Source organism: Camelus dromedarius, chromosome 35 (assembly GCF_036321535.1).
Source record: "Camelus dromedarius isolate mCamDro1 chromosome 35, mCamDro1.pat, whole genome shotgun sequence".
Lineage (NCBI taxonomy): Eukaryota > Metazoa > Chordata > Mammalia > Artiodactyla > Camelidae > Camelus > Camelus dromedarius.
In genome coordinates this window covers 3,807,464-3,828,043 of record NC_087470.1, presented here as the reverse complement: position 1 = coordinate 3,828,043, position 20,580 = coordinate 3,807,464, and the positions used below count along the sequence as shown (strand labels likewise).

The 20,580-nt window shown below is 43.1% G+C and overlaps 1 protein-coding gene across 2 annotated transcripts in view; it reads left to right on the top strand.

Moving 5' to 3' along the window:
• Positions 1-20,580, top strand: part of LOC135319942 (uncharacterized) — a 140,285-nt gene that overhangs the window by 33,175 nt on the left and 86,530 nt on the right. For both annotated transcript variants that reach the window (XM_064482273.1, XM_064482272.1), the window contains exon 15: positions 18,904-19,085. The gene's annotated coding sequence lies outside the window, so the exon portion shown is untranslated. The remainder of the gene's footprint in view (positions 1-18,903; positions 19,086-20,580) is intronic.

The window sequence follows — 20,580 nt, the reverse complement described above, 5'->3', positions numbered from 1 at the left end:
TGGATCTGGTGGACACAGGGACCGCTAAAGGGGACCGTAGCTTCCTCTCTGCTCCAGCCAGTGGGCATTCAGAGTCGGGTCTGTGGTTTGCCTCAGCAGCCATGCAGGCCTCCCTGTACCAGCCTTTACTATTAACCCATGTTGGCAGTAAATAGCTGACTCCGTGTCTGTTGCAGCTGACGTCCACCACTGACGGCCGTGTCGTTAGTTTGCGGTAGTGAGTCTCCAACACCCCAGTCAGCCGTGAAGTGACCTTGCATTCTCACCCACACCCTGGTTCATCTCACCCGGGGAAAGGGTTTGGCCACCACCGTCATGCTGGCCATGAGACCTTGTTTCTCCTTTCATGCCCTGGTCCAATTGTGGACACTTCATCCTTCACTGACTTGGTCTCGCTTGAGACAGGCCAGACTTTCTGAAAGAGTCCATCACATTCTGGGGGGGAACAGAACAGAAGGAAGAGTAGCAAGTAGGTGTCTAGGCAATCTGGGTTGGCAAATGCAGGCTGGGATCTGTGAAGGCTGGGCTGTGCCTTGGACACAGGCCTTTCCCGTGGCTCCCGATAGCCCAGGGGTCGGAGTGAGAACAGCCTTGCCTGGGTTCCCCCATCCTCATCTGCTCACTGGCAGGTGTGTCTGCTAACTAGGAACTGCCCCAAACCTCGGGCCCTTCAAAGTTCAGACCACAGGAGAACCTTGAGTCCCTTCTCCTGGGCCTCCTTTGTGAGAATCCAGTGCCTTCTGAGATGACCAGCGGCAGGAGATGCCTCCCCCTCCAGGGAGCTCTCTTCGGAGGACTGTGACGCACTGTACCTTGCTATGAGCTTGTGGGGTTCCATCCGTGGTCCTTGCAGAACCAGACTTGAGACTGGCTTAACGATAGAAATGACAGGAGTGATTCCAGGGCAGGGCCGGGGGGAGGAACAGGGGAAATTGAATGTGACCTCAAACACCTAGGTGGGTTCTGGGTCTGTTACTAAAATCGGGAGCCTGGGAGGTACCTGCCAGGAATCGAACTCTAGAGTAAATGGTGGACATGAGGCATTTTTAAGATTCCATTTTTCATCCAAGTTAGGACTTCAAAGAGGCACTCGGGTCTATGGCCCTGGGGCTCATGTGAAGGAGCCGGACCACAGATACACGTTGGGAGTCATCATTCTTAGCTGGTGTTCACAGCCGTGCAGGTGGATGAGCTCATCTCGAGAGGTGCAGACTGAGGCTGAGGCGGGGCAGGGCTGTGCCTGGGTTGGAGGAAATCCCAGACCATGCAGCTTTGGTGTGTCAGTCAGTGGCGTTTGGGATTTTCAGAGCAATGGCATTTATCCTTAAGGGTCCTGGGGGTGGGCAGGGCCACCCAGGAAGAAATCTGAAGGGAGGGTTGTGGCCACGCGTGCGCGTCTTGGGATGATGCAGAGGCTGAATGGTCCGGGAGAGGAACCTCCTCGGAAGCTGGAGTCGGAGTGGGGAGTGGGGAGAAGGTAGTCACACTCACCTGTGAGGGAGGGACAGAGGCCTAGGGAGTCTCCACCCTAGCGGACTCTCTTTCCCACGAACAAAAGGCCAGCAGACAGAAGATTTGAGGTGAGAAGGGACGGGCGCTGGGAGAGGAGCCAAAGTGGAGAATGGTGGTTGGACAGTTCTGGAATAGTCTCCCTGCAAAATAGAGTTAAAAAACCCAGACTCTTAAGAATATTGATAGTGACGTTGGAGGAGATAGTTCTTTTTCTGGCCTCCTAAATGTAAGGCATGTATCCGGGGATACACAGAAGAATCGGGCAGTCTGGTCCGGGGGCTTGACCCTTACCAGGGGGAACAATGCAAGTTTAAAGGGGGAGAAGGGCAGCGGAGGGAAACTAGCCAGGCCTCGTGTCAGGTACCAGTCGGCCACACTACTTGCGTGTTGCATTCACATCCATGTCTCCCAGGTGGGCGGTGGCAGCCCCCTTTTGCAGATTGGGAAGCCTTCTCAGAGGGGTTAAGGGATTGGTCCGTTTAGCGGCTAGTCAATGCTGTAGCAGGATTCAAGCAGGGCCTTGTCAGACTTCAAGGGCATGTTCTATCTACTAATTCCGGTACCTCCCTGTTGTACCTGGATTGGTGAATTGGGTCAGTTTTGGAGCCTTTCACAAAAAGTACGATTTAAGTGCCTCAGGACTGTTTCACAAAGCTCAGAGTTCTTTGATGGTTCAGAAGCACCGCAGTGCTTTTCGCCCCACAGAGGTAAGGTCTTACTCCTTTGACGCTGACGTGGTTGCAAATGACGTACAGGTGCAAAACCAGACTTAGCAGCTTCTGAAGGGAAACTCTCCAGTTCTCCCTTGATAGGCTTTCTTCCACGGGATGTAACCTGCTGCAGCGTAGATCTGAGCTTTCCGTATGGAGTGAGGGTTTGATATCCAATGTTAGCAAAGAAGGGTCAGATGGAGAAAATCGACGTTAACAATTTATTTTGGGGTTTCATTAGACAAGATGCACTATCGCTTAATGGCCCATATAACGTATGTAATTGAATACAGAATATTGCATTCCTTAATTTCTAATGAGAGCTGTCTTGCAAAGTAAGGTTGTCTGCTTTGGAACTTCAGCTTAGCCACTAGGGCGCCTGTCAGTGTGTTGGTGTGATTGTATTTACACAGTGCATGTAATCTGGGCTTCCTCAGCCCCAAACACTCTAGTGCAGAATCATAGGCTGTAGCCATCACTTAGTTACACAAATACTTCTACAGCTATATGATACAAAAAAAAAAAAAGAGAGAGAGAGAGAGAGAGAGAGAGAGAGAGATTGCCTTTATCAAAGTTCCTTTGATTTTAACTGCAAACTGTTGTTGAGCAGCTCTGGTTTCCTTTGGATATGAATATGTACATTTCTTTGCATGTAACTTGGATTTTAGACTAGAACACCAACCTCTTGCTTTCCATGAGCCACAAAACTCATAGCCAAATGACATACGTATGAAATATTTTATTCTTTTCTTCTGAGACAGAATCCTTGAATCTGGGACTTGGGCTGTGATTTTGCTTTTTGCTCTTCCCACCCCTCTTGTCGTCTCACTCCTTTTTCCCACGTGGCCTCCAAGATGTCATGGTCTCCGAGGAGCAGGTGGACAAACACCAGTTGGTCGCCAAGCAGTCCTGCTGTAGAGGGAGCCCAGCCAAGAGCTAAAGGACATCATCAGAGAGGGCTTCCTTGAAGAAATGGGCTCTACATTCAGTTATGAGGACAGAGTAAGAGTCAGCCAAGAGAAGGAATCAAGAGGGTGACTCAGGTGGCAGGAGCAGCCCGGGTAGAGGCCTGGAGGATTGTGGGGTGGGGACTCGGGGAGAGTGCACTGTGTGGTCCAGGGTGGAGGGTGCCCCTGCTTGGGAGGTCCCTGGAGTGGGCCTAGGGTTGGAGGTTTTGGAGGAGCTTGCTTTTTTACTAGAACTGACACAGAAGAGGCAGTGAAGTGTGTCAGCAGAAAGTGACCCTCAGGAGAGGTACTCCTGGTTTTGTTTCTGATGTTCTACAGAAAGAAGGGGTCGGGGTGGGCGAGAGCAACTCTGCCCGTCCCTTTGAGACCCACCCCTTCATTCATTTATTCATAACACATGCAATTCTGAGTGTCCAGGGGAGAGAGGGTGGACTCACAGTAGTAAGAAAAATGTATTGCTTCTTGAGAGCTTAGCAGTGTCAGAAGTTGTCTTAGCGTAGAATGTTCTAGGAACACAGCAGGGGCACCTAACCCAAAGGGCAGAGGTTCGAGGGAAGGAAGGCTTCTTGACAAACCGTCAAAATGAGCCTGGAGGCAAGTGGGAAGTAGCAGCAGGTCAGGGGGCACCTGAGGTCATTGTGGACCTGGGTACTGTGGTGAAGGTGGGCGAGCAGGGTCGGGGGTGGGGCTAGAACTCTACCAGGGAGCCTCTGAAGGGTTTGAAGTGGGGGTGATGTAATCAAATTTGTGCTTTGGGAAGGCTGTCCTGGCTGTGTGTGTGTGTGTGTGTTGTGTGTTGTGTGTGTGTGTGTGTGTGTGTGAAGCGGGGAAGAGGGGGAGAGTGCCAGAAACTGGGAGGGTCATTAGAAGACCATTGACAGGCTGGGGGGCCACCAGTGGGAGAGGGGCGTCGGGGCTGCTTGGGGACGGCAGGGGCAGTGTGGATGCCGGATTTCCTCATGGGGAGGGCTTATTAACTGTGACCCCCTAGCGGCACCTTGTGGCTGGAAGAAAACGGATGCAGCCAGGTGGACTTTTCTCTTCTTCCCTGCCTTGTGTGATGATCTTAGCTCAGCCAACATTTGGAACAGAAGAGCTAAGTTTCAGGGTAGTCCAGGACTTTGATGAGCTCGTTCGAGTGAGATCTGATAGGATTTAGGCTTGTGTTGAGATCTGCATGTTCACTTAGCTAGAAACGTCCCGTCTTTTGGATTTCCATAGGGGTATTTATTCTTGATAAAGATTGCTTTCTTGGTGAGAGGAAATTTAATACAGCTGCTGTCTTTCTCAAAAAAAAATCTTATCTTTTAAGAAATTTAATATTCAAAAGAATAGCAAAATTTAAAAATGATAAAGTAAGGCTTTGGTGTAGTTTCTTTGGATTCTGAGTTAATGTAGAGTTAGAGCCTTTGCATTACTTAAATAGCACATCCTTGTCAGTATTTAAAGAGCTGTTAGTGAGCGCCCCAGGCCCCACTTCTCAAAGCATCATTAAATCTTGCTCTGAAATACTGAAGTCATAAAGTTCTTGTTGGCAGAAGCCAAACAGTTGGTTTATAATTTGCAGCATAGCACCCTTTATAAAATAATAATAGGTTCAAAATTAAGAAAGTGGAAGATAACTGATTTTTTTAAAGCTGAAATATAAACTCTCTTGTGTTAATGTTGCAACTGGAAATTTCGAAAAAAAAATCCTACTGTAATATCATCTACGTGGAATACATATATGTCTATCACGTTTGCAACGTAACTGCGCAGTGGTTTTTGAAGACAGGACCATTCCAGCTGAGATACTGGCAGTGATGCTTGCTGGTTTTCAATGGAAAACCCTAAATTTGCCTACTTAGCTTTATTCTTTTCTTTTCTGTTCTCTCTCTCTCTATCTTTTTTTTTTTTTTTTTTTTTTTTTTTTTTTTTTGTAGTGAGAGGGCTCAGTAGTGCTCTGCCAGCATGATTTTGGGGCAATTTGGGGGCAGATATCGTGCACAAGCAGTGAGATATTTCCATGCATTTTACTTTCCGGACATCACCATGGAACATGTGGGGGTTTGTGCCTGCAGGCCGGGATGCTGCAGGACTCCCTGGTCCATCACCGTTATGTCTTGGAGCTGCTCCAGTCAGTGAATGACTTTCTGTGGCTTGGAGGTAAGGTGATCTGATGCAGATGATCAGATGTGTAAAAAGTACTGTTACTTGAAATAGAAAACCTATCAAAAATGGCTCTAAAATACAGGATGAAGGAGGAGAAATGGCTGAGCTGCTTGCATGGGGAATATTCTCAGGTGACTCCCTCATTGTGTCTCCTGTCAATCCCCCCACCCAGCCCTGCACGGCAGTCATGCTGAAGCAAGCATGCACTTTCTCAGAAACACGCTGAATTTCCTTGTGCCTCTGTTTGTTGGCTTTTTTTTTTTCAAAGCACATCTTGCCCTTTGTTTAATGCCATCCCTGCCTAGTCACCTCTTACACTCATTCTTCTGGACCTCGTCCGTACAAAGCTGCTGAATGGATGAACAGAATGTAGTATCTCCATGTAGTGGAACATTATTCAGACGTAAGAGTGAATAAAAAAGAAAAAATAAATAAAGGGGAATATGAAAAAGCCACCTGCTCTGGGAAGTCCACCCTGACTGCTCAACCCGCCCTTTTCCCTTTGAAACCCAATCACTTATGCTCCTCTCTACTCTTTTTGATAGTACTTACCACCTTCTAATAAACTTTAACACTTTCAAAAAAAAAAAAAAGAGAGAGATGCTGATACCACTTCAACATGGACGAGCCTTCATAACAGCACGTTAAGTGAAAGGAAGCAGACACAAACGGCCACATATTGTTGACTTCAGTGATCTGAAATGCTCAGAATAGGCACATGCAGAGGCAGGGAGCAGGTGATGGTTGCAAGGGGATGGGTGGAGGGGGCTTGGGGAGTGAATGCTAGTGACAGGGGTGTTCTTCTGGGGTGATGAAGTGTTCTGGAAATAGATGGTGGTGAGGGCTGCACAACCGTGAGTGTGCAGAAAACTGCTGAGCGCTGTCTCTGGGAGTGCCTGTGGTTGGGGGCGGATTTATTTTGTTCTCATCCGTGAAGAGTCATCTTGTGCTGAGGCCATTCTACTCCTGTGAGTGGTGAGGCTCAGAGACTTTGCAGAGTCATGTGTTATTTTCCCCCTTGCTGAGTGTAAGCAAAAAATTTTTAAGCCTGAGGAAGTGCTCTATCTGCAGAAATGTCTTTGAGTTTTGCATGGTGTAAAAATCTTGAGAGATTTTTAATCGTTGAGGAGAGCCTGTGGGGGGAAACAGCCCGTGAAGCCTGGGTGACACTGGGAAGAGCCGCGCTTCCATCCCTGACAGGGGTGGGGATTTCACCCCCGTTCAGGCAGTGAAGGGCCCAGACCCGTGAGCGGAGTTGACAATCGTGAATATTTACGTGTATCCGCTGCTTCATCTTGGATATTAATTTCAAGCTGAGTCAGTTTGTGGCGGCAGCCTCATCCTACATCAGGAATCTATACTATCTGCTCTTTGAGGTGAAGACCTGACAGACTTGATTATTTAACAGTCTCCCTTGAATTGATATCTCAGATTCCTTTGTCAATAGTAAAACAGCAGAAATATAGACGTCCTTTTATGCCGATGTGACCTGGAGCAGGTTTAGTCTCTGTGCCTCAGTGGCCTTATCTGCGGGTGGGGAAGATGATAACAGTGCTTCCCTCAGAGGGGCTGGTGAGGGGAGAGGGAGGAGCACAAAGGGAGGACTTACACGAGATACTCATGAATGACAAAATTTAGTGCTCTCAGCCTGGTGAGGCCTCAGGGCCGAGATGGCCGAACAGAGCAGTCCTAGCCGGAGCTCGATCCGTGTTGGCAGCTGTTATGATCAGTATCACCACTGTGGGTTATCAGGCAGTTTTAAGACTTGGTAATAGGAATTCATGAGTAATGTTAAAAGATTAGACAACTCAGATCCGGTTTACATAGTTCTCAAGATTTCCTATGAGAAATGGATATTTTTCCCCCATCTTTAATCTGAGTTGAGTCTCTAAACAACTTCTGTATTCCTCCAAATTTTATTTAATTCTCCATTTCTTGAAAAAAAAGTCTTTAATTGGAGTTACTGGTGTCTGAACTGAGGGTCTCATGCATGCTGAGCACATACTCTCTCAAGTGAGGTATAATCTCCCCCGTGATTTTTTTAAACTTTTCTTTCTTAGTATTCAGAGATTAGAGGCCTCTAATTCTTTTTCTGGAGACATGTCCATGAACCTGTAAATCTATAATTAGTGGACAAAATTTGGTTTATTAAAAAATTCTATAAAACATTCTGCAATCCTTTCAAAAGTAAATGCTCATTGACATAAAATGTTTCTCCTTTATGGTGATTTCTAATTTTTTGTCTGCCTTAACTTATTAAAAGTAATCCTCATCATCATAATGACCAAGCTTGCTCTGAGTGGACACCTCCCTAAGGCTAAAATGCTTTCCTCATATTTTACCTCATAGCAGGTGTTTAAGGGTAGGCATCAGTGTCTCCTTTTTTGCAGCTGAGGGATTGAGAAATGGGGCAGCTTGTCCAAAATCTCACACAGCTGGCGCTGGCAGACTCAGGGCTGGAACCCAGGCTGCACAGGATGCTTTCTCAATGTCTCCTCTGATCAGCCCCGTGTTGAGTGGTTTCCCGAACTCCTGTGAGTCCATAAGTGAACGATTTTAGCGGTCTCAGTTTGATGAAGCCTTCAAAGGAGAGACACCAGTGAGAATGTGAGACAAAGTGGCATAAATTGAAATTGTACATTTTCACAAATGTTGCATTCTCAGGCAATGGCTTAAAAAGTTCATATTTTTTTATTTTAGTGCTCTGTAAACACTAAAAACAAAATATTAAAAATGATTATAGTGCAAAATAGGAGTGGGCTTTGAAAGTCCAACCATTGCTAATGATGTTGCTTGTTTTTCTCTAGTGGTGCTTATTGACAGAAAAATTTACAAAGACTGAATTGATTCTATGTAGTCCTAGTATGGAGGAAAGTTTTGTCAGTGAATATTGTAAGTAAAATCTTTACTCTTTTCTTTCCTGTTGATGAATATGTAAGTTGTTTTCATGGCTTAAGTACATTTCCTCATTTGTGAAATTTGAGTGATGCCGTTTACCTTGTTTGACTGTGAGATGTAGACGCCTTGTATACGAAGCACCCAAGAGCTGCTTAGTAAAAATATGCTGTCACAAGGACAGATAGTTTAGAAGGATCAACTCTGAATACTAAAGAGGGTGGCTTGTTTCTGATGCATATTCAATATGCATATATATGAATATATGAATATGGCTTAAAGTAACAAGGATTCAGGGTTTTGTGTGTGTGTGCATTATGAAGGTTTAATGAAATCTGTATCATTCTAGTGAGACAGGGACTAGTTAAATCACCTTAAGCAGATGGCCTTGAAGATTATTTACACAGAATGTGTGTTGTTACAACTCAGAATTCATGTTGCCGTGTAACCATCCACTCAGACATTTAAATTCGTAGAAATCTGACCAGAACTATTAAGTTTAGAAAAATCCACATTGATTATTTTAAGGGAATAAGCTTCTTTCTTTTGTGATTAAAGAAATTTTGATTTATTTTTCTGCATGCTTAATAGGTTTTAAAATATCAAAACATTGATTTGACATGTCACTTTTTTTAATAGAATAAAGCTCATGCTGTTTTAATGTGCAAATAAAAGTTTTTGTATTTCAATACACTTGTATGATTTCCCTGGCTCTTTGAGAAGTATTTTGCAAGATACTTAGATTACCTACTGTTGGAAAAATACAGACGTGACTTTTATGAATAGAGGTCTAGTACAGATCTGTTGGTTTTTGCTACAGTGCATGACATGAGGCCTAGGAGAGAGAGCTTTGCTGCTGATTGCCGGAAGGACAGATCCCAGATCTCAGTCTCCCCTCCTGTAAAATGAAGTGGCTGGACTGGATTCTTTCCTCTTCTAAGATGTGTTTCCATGAGCCTGTGTCTTTTGTTTATATTCAAGAGTATTAGCAATGTCAGATTAAATACTGAATACCCCTCCCTTCCCCGAAGCAAACTGCAGTATGTGCTACATAAGCTTTTAGTTATCTGATTCTTGTTTCTGATTCAACAAGCAATTTTTGTGTTGCATCTTTCCCGGCAACCTGGAAGGTCTTTTTAGCCATAGGAGGCGCTGTTGCACCTTCATACATTCTTAATTTTCCTGTTTGTAAAAGAAGGCTTAACAAATATTTTTTTGCTTTGATTCCTTTGCTTAGTGCTTCAGAATAGCACAATGTCCATTATGTCTGTCTACCTGGAAAAATTATTCTGCTTATATCTTTGTTTTATTCTGTCATCTCGCTGTGAACATTTCAGACTTGCTGTGCAACAATGGCAAAATCGGTCTTTTATTCCAGTGTTAGCAACCAGTGAGCCGGGATTTTATAAAGCAGCTAGAAGCGGCCTCTTGAGCACCTTAAAGCTGAAAAGTGTACTGAGTTCCCTGAGTATTGACCCAGCCGCTGTGTGTCATTTGGTGGGAGGTGATTTTGTACATAGAAGAAGGGGTGTAGTGATTTGACTTGGGTTTGCGTGCACACGCTGTCACTGAGCCACGTGAGCCTGAGTCAGTTTGTTCTGAGTTTCTCCCTCGTCTGTGAGATGGGGATGCTCGTATATGCTTTGCAGAATTGTGAGAATTAGAAATTATGTAAATTGTTTAGCACAGTGGGAATGTCAAAGGGCTCATAAAGTTTAGCTCCTGTTTTGTATGAAGCCATCATTTTACAGTCTTTGGCAATTACTAAGAAACAGGAAAATAAGAAAAGCTGGTTTTATGATGAAAGATATTTGAGGAGGTTCCATAGTTCCTATACCCATAATTTAGCATCAGCAAAGTCAGGACCGTTACACAGTCGCCCTGAACCAACGTTAAGCCACAGAATTTTTTGGTACTTCATATATATTGGGGCTTAAGTGGACCCAATACTTATACACATGTTTTCTCCAGCAGCCAACTGAGAGATGACACAGAAGAACAGACAGGCGATAAATGTCTCCTTTATTACTGATGAAGCCACGTTCTCCATGAAATTCAGGGCTGTGGGAAAATGCATGTCATGATACTGTGTCCCAGAATTAGAGACTCACGCAGTCCCAGGTAACTCTGGGCCACAGCGAGCCTTCCCTTAAGATGATCTGCCCCATCCTGCACAGGGCTGCCCTGCCATGGAGCTGAGCATCCCGGGTGCTTCCCAAGGGTGGCCAACACTGGAGGGAAAGGAAAGGTTTCATATGCCCTGCTTGTCTCTCCGGACTCACACCTCAATCTGTTATTGTGAAGAGTGCTAGCCGTTGGCCAGGGGTCAGGGGTGTGAAGGGGGAAGCACTCTCCATGGACCAGAGGAGTGTGGAGGAGGCATCCCTTCTCTCAGTTTAAACAGGTGGTGAGATGCAAGAGAAGGGTGCTCTCCAAGAGTTTATAAGAGGGGAAATAAGGATTTCCTTTGGGACTCAGACTAGCCATGAAACACAGAAGATGATTAGTAGGGAGACTTGTAAATCACTTTCTTATTAAATTCACATTTGTTGAGCACCAAAAATGTGCTACATTCTTTTCTGAGCGTTTTACAGAAATGAATCCTTCAATCTTCACAACAAGTGAGTAAGGGAGATTTGATTGTTATCCCAGGTTTACAATGTGGAAATTGAGGCACGGAGAGAGTAAGTTGGCCAAGGTCACAGAGCTAGTAAGTGGCAGAGCTGGTATTTAAACCCTGGCTGTCTGGTTTCCAGGCTCCCAGGGATGGGCTTTGGGTGTTTAGAGGTATCTGCATCCCTGGATCTCTGTACCTCTGTGCATCACTTAGCCCAGAAAGGACAGGGAAAGGAGAGTTACACAGGTGCTCACAGTCGTGTCTCAGCCACTGTCCACGGACAGTGCACCGTGATTGGCGTTAAATGTCTTCTGGGCAGCAGATCTGTTCCTATAACAGAAATTTAGTCCATTGAGTTAATCTAGAAACCCTTCCTGCTCTGCTTCTGTCCATGGTTTCCATGTGACTGCCTGCCCGTGATTGGGCCGTTGAGGAGAATCTGTACTCATAGTTGAACTCTGATATTTCAGTCTGGTTCGTAGTTTCACATCTCCTGTTACATTAATAAATTCAATTTCTGGTTTCTTTGCATCAGTCTCTCATGAGTTTGGTTAATGTGACATCAGTCCATGGGAGCCTAGTGTTGCTGACGGTATATTTTCTGAGCACGTTGTGGCACTTCTACCCGTGTGGACCTGGGTGGAAGATTTCCGCCTTCCGCACTTATTTTCCCGAACAGCAGGGTCCTCTCCCACCCCCGGATGTGAGCCTGGGAGCTCTCAGAGTAGGCCAGTCAGAGGCCAAGTCCACAAATCAGAAAATAATGAAGTCCTTGGAAGTGGGTTTAATAGAAAAAAAGGGCTTCCAGGTATTCCGATGGGCTGTTCGAGTCCATTTGGTGAAAAGCTATCCACTGTTACTGGTTGAGCTGCTTCTTTGCTGTTGAAAAGTCTGGATTACATGGAGGGATTTTAAAAAGCAGAAAGGTGTGATTTCATGTGGTACATCCACACCGGTGAGTAGTGATGGATGACCGCCTGTGTGAGGCATAGACAGAGTCTTACAAACTTCATAAAACAGCTTTAAAAGCTCTGCCATCTGAGTGCACTTCATATGGGGTCCAATTCATGACTGGGCATGCTGAGAGGGCAAATAATTGATAATGGCAGAAAGGACACAGAGGCATCAAAAAGGTCTCAGTCATGTTCCCTGTTTAAAGGATGTGGCACAATGTAATATATTTGAGCTGGTTCTTCACTGAACAGTTTTGAGTGTTTTCTGGGACTCCCCAGTGCACCAAGGTTCCGTGCAGCTGGGTGTCCCCTCAGTGCAGCTCTGTCAGCGCTCATCCTGGGCTGACGTGGTGTCACGGGGAGCAGGACAGTCAGCGTCCCCGGCTCCTCCGAGCTCCGTTTCTTCATCCGCAATGCTGGGTTTCTCTTCGGTGTCTACTTAGTAGGGTTGCTGAGAATCACACGTGATGGTTGTCAGGGGCGATTTGTGGTTGTCTCTGTGATTGTCATATAGTGAATATTTGATAGAAACTCTTGTTTTTTATTAAAATTATGGCTCCTAGATTGCAGTGGTTTTTAGTCTGCATTTACTCTTTTTATAAATTTATTCTTATTTTTAAATAAGCACTTATTTTTATTTATTTTTATGAAGGAACTGGGGACTGAAGCCAGCACATTGTGCATGCTAAGCAGGTGTTCTACAACTGAGTAATACAGACCCTCCTTGTCTGAACTTAAAAATAAATATTTCAATACACAAAATAGCTCTTAAACCCCATCATGGGCCTATTTTCTGTATAGACAATTGAATACATATGCTAATTCAATAAGAATAAATGTTGTTGGGACATAATTTCTGAATCTGTTTATGTGTTTAAAAACGATCATAGGTAGTGATAAACACGAGTCTTGGATCCACTACTTAGGGTCTGTTTTGCCATCATGGGAAATTATATTTTACAGAGAAGGCTAATTGGGTCTCGTTGATATTTGGATGATTTAGCAGATGATGAAGGCTTTCAAAAGCTGACAGTTTTGTATTTTAAACTAACTACAAAGTTATCTTCTATAAATTGGAAGTCCTCAGCTTGTGAATTGCCCAGTAATTCAGTGTGTACATGTCTGTGTCTCTGTGAACGTGTGTGTGTGTGTGTGTGTGTGTGTGTGTGTGTGTGATTTCAGGAAGGTAGAAATAAGTTCCATATAGCCTTCTGATACCTTTCTCTTCCAGTTCAAGGTGTAGGCATATATTTATACAAATAAATTGATACTCTTTTGTCATTTGGCATATTGGTGGGTATAAAAGTTTCTCATACTTGTTTCAGAAGGGTTGGGGAGAATGAGCTTAGAAAATAGGAGGAGATAGAGGCAGGAAGGTTCTTTACACTTTGTGCAGGATGAGAAACAGTAGCTTTTCTTTTTTCTACTAAAGCAAACTGGCACTGAATTGTAACATACTATTACTCAGAATTGCTTTTCTGATCAGATACGAGTGCCTCAGATTTTTCAAGGCAACATGAATGATGAAATGTGTTTTAGCAATTATCTTTAAATGTAGTTTTATTTTTTAAGTAAAAGGCTATAGCCTGTTCTTTCTTCCAGCGTTACAAGAAGTTCCCATTGATCCAGGTACATGATAATTGTGCTTAGTTTCTTCGGGTTATTGTTTTGTTTTTTTTTTTAAGTGCTTGTTTCATTGTGGTGTGAATGAATGTTTAAAATTTCTGGATTTTGATGTTTAGAACATGCTGATTTATCAGAACTGTTAAAAACCTGATTGTTGTTTGGTCCTCGTTTGGTGGGGCAACCTATTGAATTCTGTTGTCTGTTAAAGAGGGAAATTCTTCCTCTAGCCTGTAGATCATTAAGTGAATGGTTTGCAGTGTGCCTTTAAAATTCTTTGAATGCATTGAGCATGTTTGTCCAGTGAATTTTGAATTGACTCATAGTAATGAATTTGTTTGATTCTGTGGCTTTTGCTCCTCTCCACATGAATTTGAATTCTCTGTTGCATTTTGTATACGTGTTCTTAACAGGGGAAGAAATTTTGCATTTTTTACATAGGTGGGTTTTCCTATCCCCTCTGAATGCCTTCTGTAATTGATACAGCGAAAATCTGTTATTTCAGTGCTTAATTATTTCATAAACTATTTTTTGGCTTAATCAGAAACAATGACAAAGAATGATAATAAAAAACATGAAAACCTTCCTTCCTTTGAAGAATAGAAATGAGGTGGTCAGGCTCACGCGTGCTTTGTACCTGACACCCGTACTTTCATGTCATTGTGTATCATGATTCGGAGATGGAGTTGCTTCAGGTTTGTAGATTTTTGTTTTAACATTTGTGTTGAATTCATTCTCTAGGCTGATGTTTCCTGTTGCGTTTGTGGAAAGTGTAGGTGAAGGGAAACAGATGCTACGTTTTGTATTCAGGAGGCCTGAGTTGCTGAAGAGTATAGAGTAGAGGGTGGGCTGAGGAACAGAGTGACACTCCCTCACCTCCAGGCTGAAATTGATGAACGATGAAATCAATTAGGTGTATCGGTATTTATTTGACCAATAGAAGTCAGAGGGCCCAGACTGTCTAGTTATGCGCAATGGAAAGTACTGAATTCACCTGCAGAATTAGGTGATTTACCAAGTAGAAACAGCTTAGAGCAATCAGAAAAATCAGTTCTATGATGAGATATAAAAAGAATATAATATCTATTATTTCTGAAACTTTTCTATGTTAAGTTGTGTAGAGCTAAAATTAAGTTCCAAGCACCAGGAGTTAAGAGTCTGGGTGGTTCTGTGGGATCGTTATTCAGGGATGTGTCTAGACCCTGCTGGAATGGCCGAAGCTGGCAGGAAAAGACGCAGAGGCAGGATTTGTCATCCTAGGGTGTCCTCCATAATGGTTCCATGTGATAGCCCATGATTGGGTTAACAAATTTAACAGACACCAGACGCATGTCAACCTTAAGAAGAAAAAGTGTGCTTAGTAACTGCTTTCAAGCAAGCACCTGTGCATCCTCACTCCTGTCTCCTTGCCATAAAAAGCAGAGACAATGCCTTGCTTGCATATTTGAGGTTTTAGATAGCACTCTGTTCATTGCACAGCAATGACCCAGGCCCTCAGCTATAAATGCTGGGCGTGCGTGCTGTTAGATAGTCTATTATCCCCAAAACACGGACCTGGCTGGACTGGTGGTCTGCTTTGTAATGAATATCTAAAGAATTTATCTTGTTCCCCTCTCCCCATGACTCCCCTAAAGGTAAACTAAGCCTTTTTACTCATTGTGGATTCTACAATCTCTGTCTCATCCTGTCTTTCCCCAAGTTCCTGTTTACTATCACACAACTGTTAAAGACTATTTTCTTTGATTATACACAATAAATATGGGAGGATTTGAGAGGCTCTTGGAGTTGGCTCCCTACTCCCTCTCGCTTTCTTTCCTTTTTCCACAGTCTTGAGTCATTCATTCCATGTCGGTAAGACTTCTGCCAGCCAGAACCCACAGTTCCAGGTGAGAAGGATGCAGACTTTATCTCTCCTACCCGAGGGAGAGAGAGAAGAGAATTGAGATCTGCTCCCCCGTGGTCCCTTCCTGCCCCAGGGCCACTCCAGTTCACCTGCAGCCTTCTGGCCTCTGCTCTCAGGGCCTCTGTCCCAAGACTGACATCAGCCTTTTTTTCCCTTGTCAATATTTCCTGTGCCTTTCAGGAGTTGGTCTCTTCTCTGCAATTCCACCCTGGCAGATGTGATGGTGGTCAGCGTGCTGGTGGGCAGTCATTTGGGGACTCCCAGGAACCATTCTGATTCTCCTGAGTCTCTCATTCGGGGTTACAAAACTGTCGAGAACCGGAGGAAGCCCATTCACGTGAGGTCAACACAGTATTACATCACTTTCTTTTTATTTTTGAATTTTCAGTGGAGAAATTATTTGTAACAAACTGTTCCAGATTTTCGGCCGCCTGCTTTCCTCACCACTATTTCCTTGTTGGCTCTGGTGCTTGTTTAAAGAACCAGGTTTCTTCTCTGGTCATTTCTAGCAGCTGGGCTTGCCGAATCCTTGATCTGCATTTGAAGCAGAATGCTTCTTCGTGATGTCAAACTGATTTTCCTTGTCATGTCTTAATATTTTGTGTACACTCAGTAACTGTTTCAAGTGAAATGCTCTTGTCCAATTTCGGTTAACTCACATTTGCTGAACTCCTGCTTTCATGCTGAGGGCAGTTTCTTCTTCCTGTAATAAAATTTAGCAATTTGCATTTACTATGGGAAGGTACTGGCCCGAGGTGCTCTCGTTCTTAACAGTTTTAATAACAATTCACCCATTAAAATGTACAGTGGTTTTTACTCTATGCCCAGAATTGTGCATCCCATTCAATCTTAGAACATTTTCATCCCCCCAACAGGAAGCTCCTTACGCATAAGCAGACATCCCCATCTTCCCCATTCTCCCACAGCCCCAGGGAGCCACTTTTCTCTCTCTGTGGGTTTGCCTCTGCTGGAAATTTCATGTAAATCGAGTTACTTCATGTAAGTGGAAGCATCTATTGTGACTGACTTCTTTCACACTGAGTAACGTTTTCAATATTTGTCCACGTTGTGGCCTGGGTCAGTACTCAATGCTTTGCTATTGCTGAATAATATTCCTCTGTATGGCTGGGCCCCTCTGTTTACCCATTCATCACGTGATAGGCATTTGTGTTGTTTCTGCTTTTTGGCTGTGATGAGTAATGGCTCCGTGAATATTCCTGTAGGAGTTTTTATGTGAACATTTATTTTCAGTTCTCTTACGTGTGTGCCCAGGAAGCAAAATTGCCTGGTTATTCAGAAACCAAATGTTCAACTCTCTAAGGACCTGCCAGGCGTTTTTCCAAAGTGGCCAGGCTGTGTTACATCCTCACCAGCAACGGCTGCGTCCTCTGCATCTTCTGTGTCCTCATTAGTGCTTTTTACTCTTTTTTTGATTATAACCTATTGTAGTGAGTGTGAAGCGGTTTCTCCTAGTGGTTTTGACTTGATTTCCCTTACAGCTAATGATATTGAACATCGTTTCGTTGTGCTTATTGGTCATTTGTATATTTTCCTTGATAAATGTTTTTCAGATCCTCTATTCATTTTTTAATTGAGTTGCCTTTTTATTGTTGAGTTGTAGGAGGTTATTTTTGTTTTTGTTTTGTTTTTTTTTTTTTTTTGGTAGATACAAATTCCTTATCAGATAAATGATTTGAAAAAATTTCTGCTGTGTGTTGTTTTTTCACTTTCTGGATGGTGTCCTTTGAAGCAATGTTTTAAAATTTGATGAACTCCAATTTATCTCTGTTTTCTTTTTCCTTGTCCTTTTTCCTTATCCTCTGTTTTCTTTTTCCTTGTCCTTTCCTTCAGTTTACCTTGTCCTTTTGGGGTAATATTTAATATCTGAGGTATTTTATTTAAACTTTTATACATAAAATAACTTAATTATTAGGACAGTTCTAGGAGACGGGTGATGTTGTTGTCCCCAGTCTATGGATAGGAGACTGGGTTGCAGAAAATTTCACTGACTTATCAGTGTCAAAGCTACCCAGTGCTTTGGGAGTTCAGACCCTCATGTTTGTCCCCAGCGTCTGTGCTCTTCACCACCATGCTCCACTCCTTCCTGGAATCGTTAATGAAAAAGTCTTTACTTTTTTGATTTCTTGTTAGTTTTTGTTTTTCTCATTGGGGCCTCATCTCCTCATTTTCCTTAAAGAGATCAGTGTAGGTTTATTTTAGGTCTCATGTAGGCAGAAGCATTGCTATCAGTTAACTTCTTTATTACTCACTCCCCAGTGATGGCTGTTGCTAATTGACCTAATGAAGACTTGCTTTAGTCTTTCCTTCTCATGACACTAACAACAGAGTCATGACTTACAGAATGCTTAAAGAAGAAAGTACTTGATTGATTTTATTTTGCTACCCAATCAAACCAATCAAATAAGAACCCCAGAGTTGACACAGACGGTAAGCCCTCCAGAATAGGGTCACTGTCTTCCTTGTGTTTCATTTGTTTGGTCACAGTGTCTGGATAGTGCCTTGCTGTCCAGCAGTTTTGTTAGGATACAGTGTTCGTGAATCATTGTAAGGACAGAATTTTGACAACAGACTGTGCTGTTCATTTCACGAGGGAAAAGTTAATATAGAAATACTGCTCAGATCTATTTTAAAATTAAGCTTGGAATTTTGAGAAGAGTTCAAGAAACCATACAAAGATCTTTTTCACTAATTTTAGATCTATCTTAGACACATTATGGTTACATAGCAGAGTACCTTATCAAGTAGATTTGACAAGAGGTGTGTATTATTGATTATTTGTTTTAGTTGAAATATTCTACCTGGGATAAAATATTCAGTGCCCATAAATGAACAAATATGTTTGTATTTCTATGCAACATGGGAGCAGACTTCATATGTTTCTATATAATATATATGACTGTGTGTTTTAATCTGTCTTTCAGTGTTTTTATAGTTTTTCAGCAATGTTGTAACTTTAGAATTCTTCTAAGAAAATCACCCCAGATTCTAGTGCAGTTTGTACTGTGTATCCTGTCTTATGCATGGGATTCCACTGTCCCCACAGGGAGGAATTTCCTCTTATATTGAGTTAGTATCAGAGTTAAAGGAACTGTGATTTCTAGGCCTTTGCTCTCCATGTGTTTGCATTTGGCTGTCAATCGCGATTTTCCCTTTCTTGAGTTTTCATTGTTCAATTAGAATTTTTGAAAATAACTATTAATATGTTGCATCGATCTCCCTAGAAACTTGATGTGTTTGTGCTTTTCAGTTTTCAATTTATGAAAAATGTAAATACACACTTGTTTTTAAGTAGTCCTTTTTCACTAGATATTTGGTTACCTCTTTATAGTTAAAATATTTTTTCCCAATGTATGAATCAGTGTGCATGTTTTAAAAGATACCTTACTTTTTATTTTTCTTATTGTAACAGTTATATTCATTGTAGAGAATTTAGAAAATACGGATAAACACATTAATAACTTAAAATGGCCTCTAATCTCACCTAGACATACAGTTGTAAGGTTTGAAATTGAGAATTACAAGTCCTCTCACATTGTTCTTCTTTTTCAAGTACGTTTTGGTTACTGAGACCCTCGAATTCCCATATGAATTGTAGCAGCAGCTAGTCAGTTTCTGCAGAGGAGACCGCAGGGATTGTGATCGAGACCACGTTGAATATACGGATCGTTCTGGGGAGCACTGCCATTCCAAAAGCGCTGTCTTCTGATCCAGCAATGTGCGTGGTTTGTCCAGGTATTTAGGTATTGTTTAATTTTTTTTTAACAATGCTTTGAGTTTACAGAGTTATTTTACTTTGTTTTTTTTTTTGCCTTTATACTGAGGACAATTGTGCCAGGTACCGGGATCAGAAGTGTATTTGAGCCCCGCCACTTGCTGCCACCATGGTCACTGCGCTCTTGCTTCACCCGCTCTACAATCTTGCACAGAATAGGACCTCAGTAACTCTCTCTCTCGAATGATTATATGCTTGTTGGATGATGCTTGAGAGTCCGTGTGATGATTTTTTTCCCCAGCCTTTCCCCACTTCTTTACTATGCCCTTTCTCTTCCTTTCCTCCAGCCTGGGTTTCAGTTTACCTGTGGCATTGATTTTTCTTGTCTGTAGACACTTCCTTTCACTGGTTCACGATAATTTTACATGTGGGCTGTGGAAACTTGCTAGATGTCAAGAAAGAGCCAATCCATTGCATGCTAGTATTTTTAGAGTGCATTATTGTTTTATCGATTGAAATTAAATCAGGGTGACCCCCTGAGCCCTCCTGTGAGCTGTTTTTGCCATCCTACAGGTGATAATGCTCTGGCTGCTGAATGTGCCCTTTCCCCAGACTTGGTTTTGGAGTTAAGTCACCATCAGTGGAGCCCTCTCTTTAAAAGATGAAGAAAACATTTGCTCCTTCTCCCTGGTTGGGGACTTGGATGAGATGAGGTAACAGATAAAGAATGGAGCCCCACCTCATTCTAACACCCGCTCGTTCCGTTCCTTTCTCCACGGAAAAAGAGTACAATTCAACACTATAAAGATTGATTGTGAGCAAATGAGATAGACAGGACAACCGATCATTTATTAAATATACTTTCATGCCAGAAACAAATGTATTATTCACACAAAAAGCACACAAAGCACGGTAGTACCGTGATTACCAACGTGGGTCCGAGTTCGAGTCCTGCTCTGGAGTGACCAGTCCTGTGAGATGGAGAACTGGTAGGTCGGCTTAGCCTCTCCCGGGCTTGTTTTCTGTCCTGCAGAGATGGGGCTCGCTAGGCGTCCCTCCCCCATAGAGATGCTGTAGGGTGCAAATGATGCGCATGGGCAGCCCGAGCATAGCTGCTCATTCCTCGTAAGTGAAGGAGAGCATAGCTTTTGTGGTGAAGGCTTTATAACAGCCCCGTGTGGACTTTCAGTGCTCCGAAGGAATGCCTTGTGATTTGGAGATGGGATTCTCATTTCTGTAAATACCCAAGGATTGTGTAATTGGGCCCTGCTGATTTGAATCTATTCTTTAGAAAGTACATATTGTAGATATATTTTTCAAGCATGCATGCTTTTTTCTTTTATCATTTATTGTTCTACCCTCTCTCTTGGTGGGACTTTTCATGGAATCCAGGAAACAGCCCTAAGCCACCTGCCTCTTCACACGTCTCCGTGGCGGTTTTCTTCCCTGACTAGAAGAGGGTTCTGCATAGGGAATTTTCTTTGTTCCCCTTTTCTTGGAGTCTCTCTGTCTGTC